Source organism: Anser brachyrhynchus (genome assembly GCF_964034855.1).
Source record: "Anser brachyrhynchus genome assembly, chromosome: 16".
Lineage (NCBI taxonomy): Eukaryota > Metazoa > Chordata > Aves > Anseriformes > Anatidae > Anser > Anser brachyrhynchus.
In genome coordinates, this window is record NC_137734.1 from 103,318 (window position 1) to 125,069 (window position 21,752).

General features: G+C 50.2%; 1 protein-coding gene across 34 annotated transcripts in view; it reads right to left on the reverse strand.

Moving 5' to 3' along the window:
• Positions 1-2,257: 2,257 nt before the first annotated feature.
• Positions 2,258-21,752, reverse strand: part of LOC308179026 (delta-1-pyrroline-5-carboxylate synthase-like) — a 33,501-nt gene continuing 14,006 nt past the window's right edge. For 2 of the 34 annotated variants that reach the window (XR_013940141.1, XM_080558561.1), the window contains exons 3-6: positions 6,934-7,014; positions 6,107-6,339; positions 4,283-4,902; positions 2,893-4,201 (exon numbers count right to left, since the gene is read on the reverse strand). The gene's annotated coding sequence lies outside the window, so the exon portion shown is untranslated. The other 32 variants (XR_013940142.1, XM_080558558.1, XR_013940138.1 and 29 more) reach the window with 30 other exon arrangements.

A 21,752-nucleotide genomic window follows, 5' to 3' on the forward strand; every position in this document is an offset into this window, starting at 1 on the left:
TCCACAACATGGGGAATTCACCTCTCCACGGCTGCACGAGGGAACTGCAGAAACAAGACAAAGCACACCCTGAGGCACCTCATAACCACAGCCTACCTACCTACTGCAATACCTCTGCAATACTTATACCTCTCTTCCCAGCTGCTTTACCTCTGCTGCTCTCCATCTCCAAATCACATTCTTTTAACTGTCACGCAGAGCGGTGGTCCTCCAGGTGCCATAGAGCAGCGCCATTATTTTTTTTCTTTTTTAATTTCAGAACAGCTTCCCTTCAAAACAGCTTTCCGCTTCCCTCTGGAAATGGACAGTAGGTCAAGCCAGTCACCGAGTTGCCAACGCAGAGCTTCACAGTTCCAGAAGGTGCTCTTTCATTCGACCGATTCCTCAGAAGTGTTACCTACCACTAGCAAAAGCAATAAACAGACTGCAAACAGGCACTGCCACATTTGACAAACTTCATGTTTTTAATTTTATCATTTCAAAACAGCAGTCCGCTTGCCTTTACATCTGAAAAGGCAGATCAAACCAGTCACCAAGTTGCCGAACAAGAACTTGACAGTTCCAGAAAGTGCTGTTTCCTTTGACCGGCTCCTCCTAAGGTTTACCTACTGCTGGAAAAAAAGAAAAAAAGACTGTGCCAGCTGCCCTTAAGTACTCACCCAGAGCTTGAGTATTCGCCCAGAGACAGACCAGATGTCTTTCCCAAAAGAGTCAGGACAATGTATTATTGCACTGTTGGACCACCATGTTAGCTACCATCACTAATTGCCAGGCAGGACAGCTCCAGGCCAAACACACACGTAAAAAGGCACACTACAAACATCATGAACAAAACATGGGAAAAGAATTACTTTTCATGAATTACTTTTTCAAGAATTACTTTTACATGTCGTCTCAGGGAGGAAGTAACTACCCTGAGCAACGTGCCCTTACCCACTAGGAAGCTGAGCGGTAATGTGAAAAACTACATTTCCCGGCATGCCACGGAAACCAACATGGCCGGCAGGAAGCTCAAAACCCAAAGACCACAACTCCCGGCATGCTGCGGGGCACGAAGCCTGGCAGTTGCTACAGCGCATGCGCATCTCCTCCGTCTGCAGTACCTCCCTTTCGCCAGCAGGTGGGTGCAGAGAGCCACGCGTCACCGCAGCGCCTCTTCGCCTACAGCACCGCCCGCTGTTCGGCCACCAGGTGACACCAGGCGCCGCCGCGCCACCCTGCTCCATGCATGGGCAGAAACAGAACGGCAGGCACGGCTTCCCAGGCCGTCTGCTCGTTAAGGGAAGCGGCGGGAGCCGCGTGGAACACCACACAAGAACGGCAAGAAAAAGCATCCCGCTCCACGGGCACTGGGGAAGTAACTGCCCATCCTAAATGGCCCCGTGCTGAGCGGCAACGTGAAACTACAGTTCACAGCATGCTCTGGAAACCAATGTGGCCGATCAAAAGCCCGGAGCCCAAAGACCACAACTCCCGGCATGCTGTGGGGCAAGACGCTCCCAGCCACCTGACCCAGCTGACGCCCCGCCCCAGAGTCAAACCCGTGCTTTCTGATCTGCCGCCTACTACCCCAGCCACGGATCCTGCAGGACCCAGCCGCCCCAACACCCTTCCCTCCCCTCTGCCACGGACGCCCAGGCCCTCCCTCACCTGCTGCTCCGCAGCAGCCACAGCCTAGGTCATGTTCGCCAATCACTCCCTCTGCGCAGACCAGTCCCAGCACACCTGGCCCAGGGAGCAAACACAGCACAGGCCTACCCCCACCATTGCTGCCCTTGCCCCCCCCCCGCCTGCAGCCTCCCCAGCAGGGTGGCCCCCACACCCAGGTCGCTTGTCTGTGTCCATTGGCTCGCCCATGGACAATAAACACGGGGCCAACACCCCAGCCCCTGCCCCCTCCACACCCAGGAACCTGCACCTAGCAGCACGGCCACAGCCACTTACAGTGTCCACAAACACAGAGGGCAGCACAAGCCAGAAAGCAAACTTTATTAAACTCTTACGCAGGACTCCTGGGAGGGAGACTGCGGCAGAACTCCCTGCCCAGACATTCTCCCCTTCCCGTGGGGGGCTGCGGGGCTCAGGCATCCAGCAGGTCCATCCGTCCGTCTCAGCATCCATGCCCTGGGGAACAGCTGCCTCCTGCAGAAATGGGCTGTGAGGCACAGAAGGAGGAAGAAAAAGGAAAAGGGCACAAGTGGGATACAAGCAGCAAGAGAGGAACTGGGTGGAAAGACAGACAGCAGGGCAGAGGGACAGAAGAACCACCGGGGGGGCAGGGAGCGGGACAGGGGTGATCAACGGGGTTGGACAGAGAGTCCAACAGAGGCACAATTGCGACAGCCAGGATGACCGAGAGTAATAGCAGTTTTACTGACATCAGACAGCATTAGTTTGGGATGAAATCAGAGTTTTGGTTTTTGGATCAGAGATGACTCTGTTGAACAGTCTCTGCCTTTCCAGTATTTGAAAGGAAAAGGCATGAGGATAAGCACACAAGTATGAAGCTATTATTACCAACAGAGATGCTGGAAGTAGGCTTCTCAATATCGCTTCTGGTACTTGTGGAGTAATTGCCTTAAGTAACTAGGCAAATTAAACTAATATTCACATTTTAAAGAAAATGTGCAGCATTGAAAAAGCTTTCAGGGTGGAGGGTAGCTGCGCTACCTAAGTGTTCCCTAGGCCTCCAACTTTACATGCTATTGCACTAGGGGAACTTGGTGTGCTGACTCTAAGGAACAGTACAGAGCGTAGAGCAGAGTGGAGACACCACGGATAGGCTCTGTGATGAGACGGGGACCTGATGCTCTTATGCGCACCAAGACTGATAAGCTGCATGTTTACCATCCTTGTGAGAAAAATCTCAAATAATTTTCTTCAGACAGGATCTTCTGTGAAGCTATTTTATTCGTGATTGCAATGGCGGGCATCCTGTCAATCAGGAACGCATTTTAGTAAACAAATCATAACCTTTTATTCCCTATTACCCGACGCCTGATCACCTCCCCTGTTTCCTCATTGGCTAAGTACTACAGGTTCACAAGCTACTCGACGCTCCTCTATACCACGTATGTACAATTTTTGTGTTTTTTCAACCCTTTAATTTCTCCTTTCTTATGTTTTGAGAACTTTGTGATCTTTGTTTTACTGTTCTCACACTGCTCATCTTGTTTTTCTCAAGCTTCTACCTTATTTTGGAACAGTGAGGCCTTCTACTGTCCACTTATCTACAGGTGACCCATTCGGTGATAAACTGGAGCTGATTGATACAGCGGTGCACTAAGGGTTAAGAAGAAGGTTACTCACAGGCATAGAGTGGTAACCAGGCTAGAATAAGAGAAAGTGGGAACCAGTAAGAAGTTGCTAGGCTCGGACGGGCCTATAGAGGGCTATGCATGATCAAAAGGAATGCACTAATCAGAAGTCTGTAACTACGCACGCTAGCTGCGTGCAGTGCATGTAGCTGGTTCAGAAAGCTATATAATATCTGGCATTGGAACAATAAAGGGTCTCCATTTCTCGACTATTTTGGAGTCTGTGTCCTCATTCCCTTCACTTATCTACTTAGCATTTCTCCTTATTATGACTACACGATTACCTTGGAATACAGAAAAGTAATTCTCTACTGCAAAAACACAACTTTGTTTCTCACACCCTGAGCCAACCACCTGTCATGGTTTTGACAGAACGTTGTACTCTAGTGAACTTTTGCTCATTATATCATCACTATAATACCAAACCACACCTCCATCCCAAAAGCTCCATGCCTCCAAGCTGCGACCGCCCCTCACTGAGCACACGCTCTGAATTTCTCAGACCCCTATAGCTTTAAACGAAAGCAAGAAAACTTTACAAATCATAACCAAGATATGCCTGACTAGAGTCACTCAAGCTCCACCTAAAAGGGACAGAAAATAATCACAGAGTCATAGAATATCCCGAATTGGAAGGGATCCACAAGGATCATCGAGCCCAACTCCCGGCATCACACAGGTCAACCCAAAAATTCAGACCATATGACTAAGTGCACAGTCCAAATGCTTCTTAAACTCCGGCAGACTTGGTGAAGCGACTACCGGCCTGGGGAGACTGTTCCAGTGCTCAACAACCCTCTCAGTGAAGAACCTCTTCCTGATGTCTAGCCTGAACCTCTCCTGCTGCAGGTTGACACCATTCCCACGGGTCCTATCACTGGTCTCTAAAGAGAACAGATTGGTGGATAATGTAAATTGGCTTAAGTGAAAGGGGATGTTAGGGAAGATACCATCACGAAGGATACCTTTCTGACTTCCGGGATCAGTCGACGGGCTGAGCCTCTCTTCCCCCCGCACTGGGATGTCGTGGGGTAAGATCTGAATGCTTGGTTGTACCAGGCGTCTCCGTAGAAACTCAGAAATCTCTAGAGCCTTTGTGCCTTTTAATGCGTTAATAGCCAGGACGAGTACCCGTGTATTTCATGCGTGCTCGCTTGCTTTTGCGGACAGTGAATTTATCGCCGGCAATTCCAAAGAACCTGTGTCCCTGTTGCTGTAATAAACTGCCCTTCGTTGCATTGTTCCTAGCTGTGACAGTTCTCATTGAACACAACTAGAGCGAGGGTGTCCTACGTTATTGGTGAATCCGTGACCGTGGTAGTTCAGTACCCCGAATCCGACCAGACCCGTAACAGTTAGTCAGCTACGCCCCTTAACACGACAGTATTTCATAGAGAAAAACATTAAGCCTAAGATTTCTCATCCCTAAGGCCTTAGGGGGGCAGGCCGAGAAGGAACCAGAGATGCTTAGTATGTCTCCTGAGAATCGCAGCTTACAGTTACTACACGTCTTCTGGTCTCATGGGATGAGGCAGAGGTATAATTAATTCCTTCTCCATCTCTCTCTAAAGAGTTTTCCTCCTATCTGTGACAAAGGAGAAAAATGTTATGGTCGTGGAAGTCGTTATACAAAGCCACACTCAGTGAATTCACTATTACAGTTAAGATCGTTTTTAATCGAAAACACCTCAGCAGCAGTGTTACCACTGCAAACATAGCACTGCACAAAAATTCAACTCAAGATAAAGGAAAGGGCGAGCTAAAAGGACAAATGACGTGACCGAAGGCATCTTCAACAACCATCTGGTAGATGGTTGTCCACAGCCCTTGGATTCCATGGTTGTCTTCCCTGCCAAGTGAATCCTGGAAGAACAAGAAAAGATACACAACATGTCCACAAAAACTTTTGGGGAGGCTACTGAAAAGAAAAACAAAAAAATAGAAACAGCATGCAGCTAGTACGTCAGTTTTGTTAACAGAGTAACATTAACATACTAGAAATTTCCACATTCTATGTAGCCCCAAGGTGGTGCTGGGTACATCCACTGATATTAATGGGGTGGCACAATGTAAGAGATAGTTAATAGACAAGGTACACCTGAGGTGCACAGATTGCATATTCCATGCGACAAAAAAGGCACAGCTTGGCACCCAGTTTGGATCAGCTTGTGTATGAGTCTGCTGATACGTGAGTATATACAGCAAGCAGACAAGTCTTTTACTCCACAGACTCAGTTTCATTTATGTATATACATACATATACATATGTGTATGTATCTCTCTCTCTCTCTCTCTACATATATATATATATAAACAAACAAACGTTGGGAACTTCATAACCACTTGAATAACAATCATTAGCTATGCCTACGCTGAAAGCCAGGACTATGCCTAAGTGATTAAGTAAACACAGAGTCTTATCTGTGAAATGCTGAAAATGCCCCATAACCACTGGGGGGCTTATGCACGGTGTACATAATTTTTACACAAACATGCATCTTAATACACAAAGAGGAGGGGTGAGGCGGACAAAGGTTTTAGGGACGCGTCAAGACCAGAACAGCCACTGGGCAATCGCTCAGATGTGCAAAGCTCAGCTAAAACCTGCACAAATCCACCAAAAGAAGGAGGCTACCTACTTGTCTGCTTAAAATAACCTCTACAAAGAACGTATTACAAAATCAAAAACGAAACTATCATCCAGCAAAGCAAACGTCTGGAATACAATGGGCTAAAACTGACAGCTGAGGTTTGATTCTTTAGCAATTTCAAAGGTCTTCAGATCCTACCTGACTTCTCGTGCATGGTGGCATTGCAGCACAGAAATGAGGGGAGCGGGAAGATCGCAACAGGCCAAACGCGGTGCTGAGCTCCTACAGGAGCTGGTGGGATAGCACTGACAAGAGTGAGACAGGCTGTCAGCCTTCTGCACGAGCTGAAGAAGAGGAGCGCCAGTGTCCGAAGAAGCTGTTTCTTCTCATACTTCATTTAATACACACCGTCTTTAAATCCAGGGCGTCTTCTTAGGGAAGAGATAAAGAAGTAGAGTTAGCGGCTCCAAGGACACTTCAGGATCTTAGTTCTTTCTATAGTTAGCTGCTATCCACAAAACCAAACCAGTTAAAATAGAGAGTTACATTAAAAATTCTTGATAATAACAAAAGTATGGGATTTAAAAAAAAAAGACATGCACGGAAAAGAGGTTAAATTATCTCATTCGTTTCTCAATTCCGCCACAAACTCCACGCTCAGCTCCTCTTAACTCACTCACCCCACTTACCCATCCAAACACAGGGCGGACGCAGCAGTTCTCATCATTCTTGGTAAAAAGACAACATTTTCATGTTTGCTGTCAAATATCATCTCTTTCCAGCACAATTTCCTGCAAGCTATGCTAACTCCTCCAGGCTTTTTAATATATGCTAGAAACTTCACTGTTTTATATTAATGACCATCTCGGTGGAAGTCGCCGAGCTGCTATCTTTGATTCTGCTGTCTTCACAAATACAAATAAAACAGTACTTCAGCAACAATCTATGACAAACTAGGCAATACATGCATCTACCTCTTACATAAGAAAGGAAAGAATTTGTAGACAACATCCAGAAAGTATTACCTTGTTAGATATCAGAGTGGTGGGGCAGAATGACAATGCTACACAAGACTGTACTTACACTCCTGGGATTGCACAGGTTTGCTGGAATACAAAAACAATAAAGTAAGGTCACTATGCGGAACAAGTTCACTCACTCCATTATTACTGTGAATGACAAGAATATTTCAGTAAGCGTTCTTTTAAACCCATGGGAATTTTCAGATTTATGTCAATTTGGCTTCATGAAAACTGAAACTTGCAGTGCAAAGATCATTTATAAAAGCTGTAGCAGGTGAGCTTTTTAGGCACGGATTTTGTCACCTTTTTGGGTAATGTTCGTCTCTCTCCCTCATTACCCCCCTTCCCTCCCCTCCCCCCCCCAAAAAAAAAAACAAGAAAAAAGATTAAAGACCACAAACTGGGACTTCTCAGAGGTATGACTCCATTTTTCACCTTATACACACAGTTTCTTCGCTATGCTAAACTTTCACAATGACTGTATAATAGAGTCTTACTAATATTGTTTCTGTCTGTGAGTTTGATACTACTTCCCCAGGTTGGATGAAACAAGCATTTTTCATTGTGACGGACATCAAAACAAATAATGTCTCTCGTCAGCTATGGAGTCCTGCTGGCAGTATTACCAGCTCACACAGAATCCCATCTAGTTTTTGGGGTCCACCCCATCTATCCTCAGCAGTGGGAAGTTCTTCCAGAAGCAGACAGACTGTTATTCGTTCCTCAATGGAGCTGAGGCTCCGTAAGGCTTTGCTTTTTTCTTCCCTCACTCCCTCTTCTATTTCCAAGCTTTAACTTAAAAGCTAAGCTTGTGGGGCTGGGGGGAATCCCCAAATCAAATCCCAGCCCCAACATCCCATAGTCCCCTACTCTCAGGCCCAGCAATCTACAAATGCACACAATGCTACAGACTGTGGTGGGCAGGTCCTTCAGGGCAGGGATGTCGTCATCTTTTCAGGTGACGTTCAGCTCCCTGAAAGGGCTGAAATACCACATCCACACTCACTTCCCCTACTTGATTCGCACAGGTGTAGTCAGAGGAACAGGGCCACACCAGCACTCCCTGCTCACAAAGCTCACTGCCTACCTCCAGGTTTGCATCGTTTCCTTGTATTACTGTTAATTCTGACACATTTCTGCTATAAAAGCATATCTCAGTGGCATTAAACAACCAAACGCGTGGACTGTGCTGTCTGCAGTATTTTATCCCACACACTCCAATTACTTAATCAGCTGTTGAGCCCGTGCCTCGAGCAAGCATTTTGCTGGGTAACCATCTCCTAGTCTTGAGGGGACACGTGAGAATAATTTTTTCTTGGATAGTATTTACTTCAAATACTCCTGCCAGGCCAGTTTAAGGAATCCACAAATTCCACGGGAGAGAGGCTTGCCTAAATTGATTCTGTCTTTCTGATAATTTGCTCAATGGAGCATTTCTCCCTTCGGTATTTCTGGGGTAATGACAACGACTTGGATTTCAGAGAAGCAAGGTTTGAAAGGATAGGTAGTATCCTGAAATAGATCAGATTTCAGGAGTACAATCTCAATACATTCCAAAACCTAAATTCCACAATGCTGCTTCTGCAATCTGAGGGACAAACTCTTCTGCCACAGATGGGCAGGGATATCAGACCAGCGCATAGGAACACTTCAGGAGTCAGCAGAAGTGGTAACGAGAGCTGCATCACTCTGTGATAGATACCTGTGTCCGAACAAGCTTTCCTTCCGCTCACAGAGGAAAAGAGCTGGCGTCCTACAAAACGTCTCGCGTCTACCACTTTGGAGTGTTCTCAGTCAGCTTGTCTGTACTTCAACTTCCCTTTGAAGGAAGTAGCAAAGTACATAAAAACCTCCTTCCGGTAGCTCGGCACTGACCTGCAAGCCAGCACCAGGAGAAGGGCTGTGTCACACTTCAGCCCGGAGAAGAGAAGGCTCTGGGGAGACCTCATTACTACCTTTAAACACGTATAGTGGACTTACAAAAGAGACAGGCAAGGACTTGTTACCAGGGCCTGTAGCGACAAGGCAAGACAAGTTTTAAACTGAAGGAAGATAGATTTAGATTGAACAAAAGGAAGAAGTTCTTCTCAATGAGGGTAGTAAGACACTGAAACAGGCTGCCCAGAGAAGTTGTATAGGCCTCATTACTGGAGGTACTCAAAGCTGGGCTGGATGGGGCTTTGAGCAACCTGACCTAGTGCAAGACGCCACTGATCGAGGCAGGGGGGATGGACTAGATTATCTTTAAGCGTCCCTTCCAACCCAAACCACTCTACGATTACGTGAAAGGAATTGCCTCCCAAGTCATTCTTGACTGACTACAATTAGCATTCTGGAAAGCCCTGCAAGCACTTGTTCATTATTTCTAGGGTAATTCTTAAAGCTGAAGCAGACCAAAGTTTTGTCAACAAAAGCCTTTCGGGAGACTACTGAAAGGAAAACCAAGCCAAACCAAAAAAACAGAAACAGCAAGTGGCTATTACATCAGTTTTGTTAACAAAGTAACATTAACGTACTAGGAATTTCCACATTCTTTACCCTCCACCTTTAAAAAGTCACCCAATTCTGTCAGTGTTCACCATTAGCATTCTTTAAAACTTTCACATGGACATCTGAGAAAAACATTTCAAGTCCCTGTCATCGAGGGAGAAGAGGAAAAAAAATAGGGATGAGGGGGGAAGAAGCACAGCCATTCCTTTCCTCGGTAAGGTGAGCAAAAAGCTCAGGCGCTCAGCAAGAACATTCTTTGAAAGATAAAACAGAAGAAACTGCAGGTTATTTAACCTCAGCTTGTCCTGGTTTCAGCTAATATAGAGTTAATTTTCCTCCTAGTAGCTGGTAGGGTGCTATGTTTTGGATTAGGCTGAGAAAAGTGTTGATAACATGCTGATGTTTTAATTGTTGCAGAGCAGTGTTTACACCAGGCCAAGGACTTTCCAGCTTCTCTTTCTGTCCTGCCAGTGGGCAGGCTGGGGGTGCAGCAGGAGCTGGGAGGGGATAGACCCAAGGCAGCTGACCCAAACTGGCCAAAGGGGTATTCCATACCATCTGGCGTCATGCTAAACAATATATAGGGGTGGCTAGCAGGACTGGGGGGACCAGCTGCTTGCGGATAGGCTGGGCATCGGTCAGCAGGTGGTGAGCAATTGCATTGCGCATCACTTGTTTGTGCACATTATTATTAGTAGTACTATTATCATTATTATTATTATTTTCCTGTTTTTATAAGCTGTCTTTATCTCAACCCACAGGCTTCACTTTCCCATTTCTCTCCCCCATCCCAGAGAGGGAGAGGGGAGGACAAGCCAACGGCTATGTGGTGCTTAGCTGCCAGCTACGTTAAACCACAACATGGCTATAGAGTCACATGTATTTGTGCCTGCTCATTTATTCATCTGCCAGTTTATTTTGCTACAGACCGTAGAAACTGCAAGGTTACCACCTTTTGTAACCGATGGGATCTTCGGTAGGAATAGCTGTCTAAAAGAGCCAACAAAATCCCCTTCATCGACAGCCATTTGAACTTTCGTCGTCTAAAAATAGTCCTACAAACATTCCCCGGGATGCTCAACTTCAGCATCTTTCCATTCAACTTGAGGCAGAACAAGCCCTTACCCTGAACATCTTCATCTGGCTCTCCTCTGCTAGCAGAGTAGTACTCTGATACTGACCAGTACGTGCTGCAGCCTACTCGCTTACGTGTATTTACTGCAATCTGGTTCGATATGCTCACAGAGAAACCAATGAAAAATCCGCCCTTTCTTTCAGAAAAAAAATAATAAAATAACTACGACACGGTAAGGAAAAAAAGCTGAACATGCGGTCCTTTACAAACGGGCAGATCCAACATCAGCACAAGGAGTTTTTGGTCATGTGAGCAATCACCTACACCAGCCATCAGGACAAGCCAAACGCACGCACATGAGACTCCATTTAAAAAACATGTAAAGTTCCTTTATAGCTTATGGAAGTAACAACCTACATCTTAGATGCAGTTAGACTGCATCGGTTTAGGGACTGCCTCCTTCCAAAAAAAAAAAAAATCCTCCAATCTGTTCATCCGTTCACAGTTATGCAAATTCAATCAGGCCTTTGAGCCTGAGGTGCAGGAAAATTACTAAAGCACACCTGGATTTCACCCGGAGATCGCTACAACTTACCCGGACAGCTGGGACAGACGGGCTTCTCTTTCTCCTGGGAAACCTGCGACTGCAGCACGCCAGCTGCAGCTTTCCTCCCTTCAGCTGCTGCGCCACCTTCGCTCGGCGACAAACCCCGCAGGGGTCCCAGCGGCGGGGAGCTACTTCTGCCCTGCTGAGCCGCAGGAAAAGGAGAGAGCCCGCCGTCAGCACGCGGGGGGAGGAAAACCTCCGAGGCGCAGCCCGACGATCGAGCGCAGCGAGGACCCGCGCCCGGCCGCCGCAGCCCCCACCCCTCCCGGCCCGACGCTCCGGGGAAGCGCCCCCGAAGGCTCTCGCTCGCCTCACCGCCGGCAGCCGCGCTCGCAGCCAGCGGCAACCTGCGCCTCCCGGCGCGCACGGCCCGGCCCCGGCCCCGGCTCGGGGAAAGACCGGCCGCGCACCACAGAACTACAGCTCCCAGCATGCCGCGGGACGGAGCAGTCCATCCGCCCCAGAGGGGAGTCGGCCAAGCGCACGCAACCGCCCCCCCCCGCGCCGCTTCGCCCCCCTCTCCCCCAGCCCTCCGAAGCCCCGCGCAGTGCAGACGCCGCCGCACGCCCGGTCCGCTCCGCTCCGGCGCGGCGCCGCCCCCGCCCCGCACAAGGGCCGTTTCCGCAGAAGCTGCCGACCGCGTGGCGCCCCGACCGCGTGGCGCCCCAACCGCCCGCCGCCTCGTCCCCTCCCGGCCCGGGGCGGCACCGACCACCAACCTCGTTGCGGCACCGCGCCTCGGCGGCCCGGCCCGAGCTGAGCCCAGCGCGGCCCGGCCCGACAGCTTCCGCCCATAGCTCCGGCAAGCCCTGCACGGCACCTCCGCCCTGCGTTCCTCCGAGCCAATCACGGAGCGTTTCCGCCCTGAGTTAAGGCTAGCCGTGACGCCACTTCCGCCCTCACGGTCCAGCCAATCACGGCGCCGCTTCCCTGTGGGAAGGCGACCCTCAGGCTGCTCCTGTGCTGCTTTTTATTTATTTATTTATTTATTTTTTTTAAAGAAGGCGCGGGTGTTCTTGGTCCTCCCTCGTCAAGTATATCTGCGAGAAACGTCTCAAATAATTTTCTTGACACACGAACTTCTCTGAGGCTATTTTATTCGCGGTTGCAGTGGCGGGCGTCCTGCCGATCAGGAGCGCATTGCAGTAAGCACAGCATCAACTTTTATTCCCTATTCCCCGACGCCTGATCCCCTCCCCTGTGTCCTCATTGGCCGAGTACTGCAGGTTCACAAGCTACTCGACGCTCCTCTGTCCCATGTATGTACAATCTTACTTCTTTTTCAACCCTTTAATTTCTCCCTTCTTTTCCTTTTTTTTTCCCCCTTTCTTATGTTTCAGGAACCTGTGATCTTTGTTTTACCGTGCCCACGCTGCTCAACCTGTTTTTCCTCAAGCTTCTGCCTTATTTCGGAACAGTGAGGCCGCCTACTGTCCGCTTACCCACGTGGCGTTTCTCCTCATTATGACTGCACAACTACCTCGGAATACAGAAAATTAGTTCTCTACTGCAACAACACAACTTAGTTTCTCACAGTTCCCTCCTCTCCTTTCCTTACTCCTACTGTTGTTTTTGCACCTCTTCACGTACCGCGCTCTTGAGTTTCTCCAACGTTAAGGCGCAATAGTCTTCTTCGGATGTCACGGGGGATGGTAGGCGTACAAAGCCATTATTTTTACAATACCAACAAATAGTGGTTTGAGCCAATTCTGTTCAGGTAACCACGAAGTTAGTTTCTCCCAAATGTTTCTAAATGCCCAGGAACTGTCATCTTGAGCTACTCTATGTAGGATCTTTCCCCCCCACGCCCCCCCAGTATACTTTTTTCCCCCCAAATATCAGTCAAATCCGTCCCATTTGATCTACATCTATACAGCAACTAGCATTAATTACAGTGCACGCTCCTCCTTATGAGGTTATTAATGAATCGAATACTATTCGATTCTACAGTCCTATTTTTGCAAACTTATCAAACTTATTTTCTAGTTCTTCAGTTATAGCGGAGATATTTACAATAGCTTTTTCTAATTCACCCACCCCTAACCAAGGTAAAAACCACCTTGCAAAGCTGTGAAATACTAGAGAATTTTACTAGAGAATTGTCTGGAGTCCGCTTAATCCTGCGTGTGGTCTCAAGGGGCCTTTGGCTTTGTGGGTCTTCAATAATAGTTACGTTTGGAATTATTGCCTCCAGGGTGCAAGCTCCCTTCCATCCCAGGGGCAACACCTTCCTGGCTTTATTGCCACGTAGCCAGTACCACCTCTCGCCATTTGGGACAGGCCATCCAGTTGCAGGATTCTCACGTTGCATCTGGCGTGCGCTATGTATATTGGCGTTCCTGTGGCTACCATATTTGGTGCAGTGTGGATTATTCCCTGCGTGGATAGTTCCACACCCAGGGTCAGTACTATCGCCCCCTGAGTTTCTATCAATGTTGTTTAAAAGGCACCTTCGATAACGCGGTATATTGTAGCCAGGATTACGCGCAGGGAGTGTGAGAAACACTCCGTAGCCAGTAGCTTAGGCTCAGGCGAGGGTCTCAGTGAAGCAGTAATTTATTCGCGATCGCAATGGCACGCGTCCCACAAGCAGGAGCGCGCCTACTAGTCACACAGTACGGTTTATGTACTTTCTTTCTCGACGACCGGGACCCTCCCCTGTTTCCCCATTGACTGGGTATTCCGGGTTCACAACCTATCCGACGCTTCACAGACACTACGTGGCCTTCAGTTGCCGGCCTGTTCAATTTCAAATCTCTTTTGACTTTTTTACTGTTTGAAGTGGTAATGTTTCTTCACTGATCTGACTTGACACCGTGATTTTCATCTAGCTGGTCTGAGGAGTCCGGTTGTCTGCATTTTACAAGGTTGTCCGTTAAGCTTTCTTATCACTGCGAGCCTCAACACTGCATTCCTTCCCTCTAAACAACGTAACTCTGCAAAAACAACATTTTTATTCCCACAATTCCCCCCTTTTCTTCTTTATAAATTGTTGATTTTTGCAAAACTTTTCTCTGCGGTGTAATTTGGTAGATCTCTTCCTCTTCTTCACCTTCTTTGCTTTCCATCCCCTCTAATATCATCACCTTACGGGAGTAAGGTGGTGGCTCCACGGTCATTTGTTTCAATAGCGCAGTTTCAGTGAACCGCTGTACTAGTCCTTTTACACAGGGGATAATGCAACAACCAAGGGTCGTCAAAACTCCTGCTGCTACGATCAAGGATGCAGATACGCACGCCAGGATCCTTTCCCATTTACCACACCAAAATTCTGAACATCCCACGAAGCAACAGCCGGTTCCTAATTACTCTGCCAATTCACTGGCAGAGGCGGGAAGCCCCTGCAACGCTCCACTTACAGCCCCACCCTCCAAACCACTAGTGCTGGGCATTAAAGTGCAGCAAACGACCGCCCAACCTCCCACACACACACGGGGGCCGCCCTCTCCCCCCACGACACCCGATCCCGCGCCCACCACCCCTACCTCACGGCCGCTGCTCCACCGCTCGTCCCCGCCCTCCCGGGGCTCAACTCGCCGCCCTCGCCCACTCTCGGGCGCTCCGGTCGCAGCCGTGACCCCCGAGCGCCCCGCCGCCGCGTCGCCGGGGCCACCCAGCGGCCCCTTCGGGCCCCCGCGCGCCCGATTCGCTCGGCCCCGCGCTGAATTTGCATGCCCCGCCCCCGGCACCGCCTCTCCCTCCCCGCGGCTCGCCGCCCGCGTGCCCCGCCCACCGAGCCCCTGCGCCCGACCTCCGCTCCGCGCTGATTGGCGCAGCTCGGCCCCCTCTGAGCGGTCGCCCCGCCCCTTCGCCCGCCCTCCCTCCCCTCCCCTCCGGCGTGATTTGCATGCCCCGCCCATCTCCCCGGAGCCGCGCCGCCGCCTCATTGGCCGGGGCCCCGAGCCGCCCGCCCCGGCGGCACCGAGCAGCGCCGCGGGACCTGCGCGCGGCTGGCCGGGCCGGGCCAGGCCGGGTGGCTCTCGCCGGCAAGGAAGGCCCGGCAGAAGGCTGCCGCCGGCGGGGGTCCTCCGACCCTCCGTTCAGCGCCTGCGGACGCCTCCGGAGCGAGACACGGGGCCGCGGGGCTCGGCCCGGCGCGGCGACCGGGGGAGCGGAGCCGCCGCACGAGGAGGGGCTGCGAGCGCTGAGCGCGCTCGAGCCGGAGGGGAGACGCTTTGTCTGCTCCGGGAGCCGGGAGGAGGCGCGACCGGGACGGCGACCCGAGCTGGCCGCGAAGGGGTGTCCGGAACCGGGAAGGACGGCCGGGGGGCGGCTGCTGCTCAGGAACCGGCCGGGCAACCGGACACGCGTGCGGCGAGCACTTGCGGCGTGCGGCGGTAGCTTTGCGTGTGCGTACACGTTGGTGTCGTTACTTTCTCTTAATTTGCTGTCCTATTAAACTGTCTTTATCTCAACCCGCACGCTTTACCCACCCCACCCCACCCCCTATTCTCTCGCCTTTCCCGGAGGGGGGGGGACTGAGGCAGCGAGGAAGCGGCTGCGCGGCGCTGAGCTGTGCGGCAGGTTGAAGCTCGGCAGCCGGAGAGGCTCCCGCTGCCCCGGCATCGCGGCCAGACCCTGTCGCCTTCCCCTCCCCCGACAGCCGAAGGGCCACCCCGCTACATAACCTGCTCCCGTAAAGCTGGCAAGCGCCGTGTGCTCGGGGTGCTGGAAGCAGCCACCGCAGGGCCGGAAACATAGCTTTCCACCCGGAACACCATCCTGGGCTTTGAAAAGCAAGTCTTGCGAGAAAAACCTCAGTAACTTGCTCAGACAGGGTCTTCTGTGAAGCTGTTTTATTCACGATTGCTGCGGCGGGGGTCCTGCGAGCGGGAGCAACCAGCAAAAGTCTATCGTAACCTTATATTCCCTCTTACCCAACGCTTGATTCCTCCCGTTTCCTCACTGGTTGAGTACTACAGGTTCACAAGCTACTCAACACTTGTTGCTATACCATGTATATCCAATTTTACTTGACCAACTGTTAATTTCTACCCCCCATCTTGTCTTGTGACCACAGGGCCCACGATCTCTTGCTTTTACTGATTTTGCACTGCTCGTCCTGTTTTTCTTACCTATCCTCCTTATCTGGGGACAGTGGGACCTTCCCCTTATCTGTTTAACGTCCTCTCCACTGCTGTGCTGCTGTCATGCCTGCACAATCACTTTTGGATGTGCAAGGTTAGTGGAATGTTCCACCGCAAAAACGCATTCTACTGCAAAAATGCAACTTTTTCTCACGGTCTCATGGCAACACGGCACGCCAGAAATAATTGAATCAGACAGTGGCACTCGTTTCCACAATGACCTCGTAAACATCTGGGCCAAACAGCATGGCATTGAATGGGTATACCACGTCCCTTCTCCCGCACCAGCATCCAGGAAAACAAACAAAGAAACAAAAAAACGCAATACAGCAGACTGATAAAGAATATGCTGAAAGCAATGGGTGCTGAGACATTCAAACATTGGGATGCTGTACTGGGTCTGGCTGGGATGGAGTTAACTTTCCCTGGGGCAGCCCACACAGTGCCGTGCTCTGCACGTGTAGCTAGAACAGCACCGGTGTCACAGCGGTGTCGTGTCTACTGCTGAGCAATGCTGGCACAGCATCAGGACTCCCTCAACCCCCCCCCCGAGCCAGCACCAGCAGGCTGGGGGTGGGCAAGAGGGGAGGAAGGAACATCAGCAGGGCAGCTGACGTAAAGCAGCCAAAGGGATGTTCCGTACCATATGATGCCACACTCAGCAATAGAAGGTGGAAAAAGGGAGAAGAGGGGAGGGGTGGGCTCTCACTGTGAAAACATCTGTCCTCCCGAACAATGGGTACATGCGTTGAGGCCCTGCTTCAAGGCCGTGGTCAAGCATCGCCCATTGGTGGGAAGTGGAGAGTGATTTCTTTCCTCTGCACTTCCACACAGCCTTTGTGTGTTTTTTTTTCCCCCCTTTCCCTTTAGTTAAATTATTTAATAACAATTTTCCCTTAATAATTATTTTTCCTTTTAATTAAATTATCCTTATCTCAACCCATGAGTTGTTTCTTTCCGTTTCTTCTTCCCCTCCTCTTCTGAGGAGGGGGAGTGAAAGAGCAATTGTGGTGGAGTTCAGCTGCCTAGCAAGGTAAAACCACCACAGATGCACATGCAGCAACAGCCACCTGGTTAGTCTGCCAATCGAGCTAGCCCTGCCCAATCAAAACTCCTACACACATAGAAAGGGATAAAGTCCTTGCAGCGCATTTAAAAAAAGCAACCAAACAAACAAACAAAAAACAAAACATACTGGGGAAGACAGTCTGACTTATTCCTGCCTCAGGCAAAGGCAAAGCCATCCGTGGGATTGCTTTTGCTCAAGGACCTGGGTGCACTTGGTGGGTGATGCAGAAGTATGGGGCAGTCTGAAAACCCTCAAGGGTGTCTGGGGTGAGCATAGGCAGTCCTTTGAGTTGTACAATGTTAGTTGCCGTGTAACACTGTATGTCATCTGCAGTCGCTATATGTCAACGGCATTACAGTACGAGTCGCTCAGATTAACGAAGAATGACAGCACGTGCACAGACACGCGGGGCTTTCCTTGCATACAGGGATCACCGTGCCTGCACGCGCGCGCACACACCCACCCCAACTTTCGGCGAGTCCTCCCGCTCCCAGCCTCAGCACACAGGCAGCCCTGCCGCCCAGGACTTCCACGATCCTGGGGACTCCTGCTTGCACTCACCTTCTTCCTTGCCGTAGCCCCAGCAACGCTCAGTAACCTCACCACGCTCTAAGGTTTCTCTAAGACCCTTCTGGACCCAGCTTGGCTGCCCCCAGGCAGCAAAGGGGCCGCAAGGCAGACAAACTGCAACTGCAGCCTCGTCATCGTCTTCCTCCTCCACCAGCCCTGCAGTTGCCATCCGCACCCAGGTGCAGCCCTTCTATGAGGAGGGGCTGCTGGGCTCACCACCCTCATTAGCCACACCTGGGGCTCCAGTGATTGGGGGTCCAGTGACAGGTTTTTAGTTTTTAGGGTTTTTTTTTATTTTTATTTTTATTTTTTTACTGGGGCCCTGTGACAGGTTTTTACTATCTTTTCCTAATCTTCTTCCCAAATGTCCCGGTTCTCTGGGATTAAACTCTCCTTTCCACATACAAACTTTACTATTTCAGATTATTAAAGCGCCCCGTTCCAATCGTAAATCCACAGGACTTCGGGAAAACACCTGAAGCACTCGGCCCTCCGTCTTCTAGACAAACAATACCACCGTTTCCACAAAGTTTACATTTCAACAGGACCAAATTTCAAGCTGAATGCCAATTTTTCTCATGCACTTTGTTAGTAAGCCCACGCAAAACAAGGAATCACTCCTACGTATCCATCAGTATGGGGGTTTAAAAAGGTACTGAGGCCTAAATAAATTCGCTCTCCCCCTTCTTACCAAATTCCCAGGGCTCAAGCCCGAACCGCCAAAGAAGTGACTCTCCGTTCTACCGCTTTGATAATCAGTCAGCCCCGCTCCCCCCCCAGTACTTGGGAAACCGACCAAACACCACAGCGAACATACCCAAACTTCTCAACTGTTCCTTAGATAATGCTCCCGCCTTTCTCCTTGTCACACTCGAAACATTTAAGAGGATTACAAGCTACACCAGCGGGCCCGTACATTGGGCACCACCAGTCAACGCTGGGATAAAGCAGCGCTTCCTTTCGGTCTGTCGTGCGCTTCGTTCGTCTCCGGCCGTTCCCCTCGCGGAGAATATGGAACCGCGGATCGGAACTCCGCGCTCGCCTCGCGGCGATGCTGCGTCTCACTCACGCGGCGCAATCACGCAAAGAGGCCCCCCCGCACTTCTCGTTCATCCCACAGGAATATATCACTTAAAACAACAACCAGACTTGTTTGTAACTCGCTTCACGACAATACTTTGTCTCAAACGCATACGCTTACACAAATGCTTTCAACACGACACACCCAGACACCTACAAATAAGACATACAATTGTTGCCGCTCCAATTAATATCCCTCCAGCAGCTGCAAATGTTACCCAGGTAACCTTGTCACAATTTTGAGAGGCCCGCTTACCCTTCTCCTGCTTCTTATACAGTCATTAGCGGGTCTGTCCCGGCTCCCAAAACTGGGATGCAGCGGTAACCTCGGATTTGCTCGATCTACTCCCAAGATCGCCAGCGGCCGCTCGGTCGGTCAGCCTGTAGGGTACCCTCCTCCCATACGGTGACGCTGTGTTGTACACTGATATGCTGTGTTGTACACTGATAAACCGGGCAACTTATTAAACTGTCTTTATCTCAACCCGCACGCTTTACCCACCCCACCCCACCCCCTATTCTCTCGCCTTTCCCGGAGGGGGGGGGACTGAGGCAGCGAGGAAGCGGCTGCGCGGCGCTGAGCTGTGCGGCAGGTTGAAGCTCGGCAGCCGGAGAGGCTCCCGCTGCCCCGGCATCGCGGCCAGACCCCGTCGCCTTCCCCTCCCCCGACAGCTGAAGCTGTTATGTGTTATGTAGCCCCGCTACATAACCTGCTCCCGTAAAGCTGGCAAGCGCCGTGTGCCCGGGGTGCACGCTACTCCGTGCCCGGGGCGGCACCGACCACCAACTTCGTTGCGGCAGCGCGCCTCGGCGCCCCGACCCGGCCGCTGCCGCCCACAGTGCCGGCAAGCCCTGCACGGCACCTCCGCCCTGGGTTCCTCCGAGCCAATCACGGAGCGTTTCCGCCCTGAGTGAAGGCTAGCCGTGACGCCACTTCCGTTCCGGGTTCCCAGCCAATCATGGAATGCTCCTGCCCTCAATGACGGCTCGCTCGGACACCGCATCCGCCCTCACGGTCCAGCCAATCACGGAGCCGTTTTGGCCCTCGGTGAGGGCACGCCCTGACGTCACTTACGCCCCCGCTTCCCTCCCACGTAATGGGTCTCAAGGCAGTTTGTTCCGTTAAAGCGCGGCTGTGCTTCAGAACGATTGCATTTCTTGAAATCTATAGGAAGCAGTCCGTGAAATATGATCTCGGAACCTCGCCTTTTAAGCATCAGAGGCAAACCTGCTATTTGTATATGCTCCTTAGAAGCTAAACTGTCAGTCTGCAATTGTTTTACCTTTACTGCGACTCAGGACTGCACTCGGAGCACTGACTCAATGCTGCGTGTGCTGTCTCCAGCTAGCTGTCAGGCACACACTGCTCCACAGAGAAGTCAAATTTCCTCTGAAATTGCTTACCCAAACCAGTATGAGACGCAATAGGAAACTAGGGAGGAAGCAACCTCTCCTCTGCACTCAGAGTCCGTCCTGCCGTCAGCTACAGCATGGGACAGAAACCGTATTATTCAGATGCGGAGGTATCAAAGATGATCCTCTGAAGTCGCATCGGAGAACTTGAGGCTGGGGGCTGGCAGGAAGAAAAGTAACTAACAAGACAAGCCATCCTAAGTCTGTAAAAAAAAAAAATAGAAAAAAAGGAAAAAATAGAAAAAGGTCGGGGGGTGGGGGTGGGAAGCCAGTAAGAATCAGCCTGATAAAAGGTTTACAAATGAGATGAAGAAGAGGAGAAGGGGAGAGATTGTCTATGCAAGGCAAGAGACCCAGGAGGCAAAGGCTGAAGTCTAGGAAGGCAGACTAGAATGTGACGAGGAAACATACTGGCTTTCTATGAAGAAAGCTAGCAGCAAGGAAGCTAGCAGCAAGGAAGTAATAATGGCAGACGAGGGAGACTAGTGCCTTTTCCTTTCACGTGAACATACTCCCTTCACTAGAGCATACTCCCCTTCAGTATGAAACGAGGACCAACGCTCACAAAATTCAGTTATAAAATAGGAAGCTGCCCTTTGGCAGCCTCTTTCTAAGTGCCCATACCCATCACTTGCTCCTCAAACACTTGCTCATATGTTAGAGAAATGCTCAATCAGTCTTGCTAAAAATACTAGCAGTGAGAGCCTAGACTCATCGCTCCACAAGTGAGTAAAAGCAATCATTCTGCCTCAGTGCAAACATGCAGTATCAGTATGGGACAGACCACTCACAGCCTAGAGCTTCTACTTTCTGTGCTTATTTTTTTTAGCATATATTCTTAACAGTTGCGATTTGTTATTAACAATCTATATTAAACATTTGATGTTTAATGGTAGCCTGCAACTCAGCTGCGTTCGGCATGGACAGGAAAGTGCTCATTGGTAGGAACCTCATAAATTGCAAGTTAAGCAGGGAACCTACGTTATAAGACACGTGCAGAAACCGCAGCACCTGAATGTAAGCTAACTCCTTCTCTACGCTGGGTATCAAAAACCAACCCTGCATAACTCTCGACATTGCAGAAGCAAGTCCCAAGAATGTGCCCGTAGAAAAAAAAAATTGGGATGGCAACAGAATTCATTTCAGAAGAGTCTTTTGAGGCAAGACTTCTTGCAGCCTTCCAGTAACTCACCAACAGAAATACGCTTTTGTTATCAAAGATCTCTCTGCATTACAGTTTGTGACGTGCCAGTTTCACACATTTTCTAACCCAAGACCAGCTTCTCGATGCACCACTCGAACACAAAAGAACGGATTTAGTCTATGCTGCCTGAACTGTACTTTCCTCGGTCAGAAGGTAATATGGTTCGTTCTGGAAAGCATCATTTTTAAGTAACAACCTTCCGCACAGGGGCCAAACATTACGTTAAC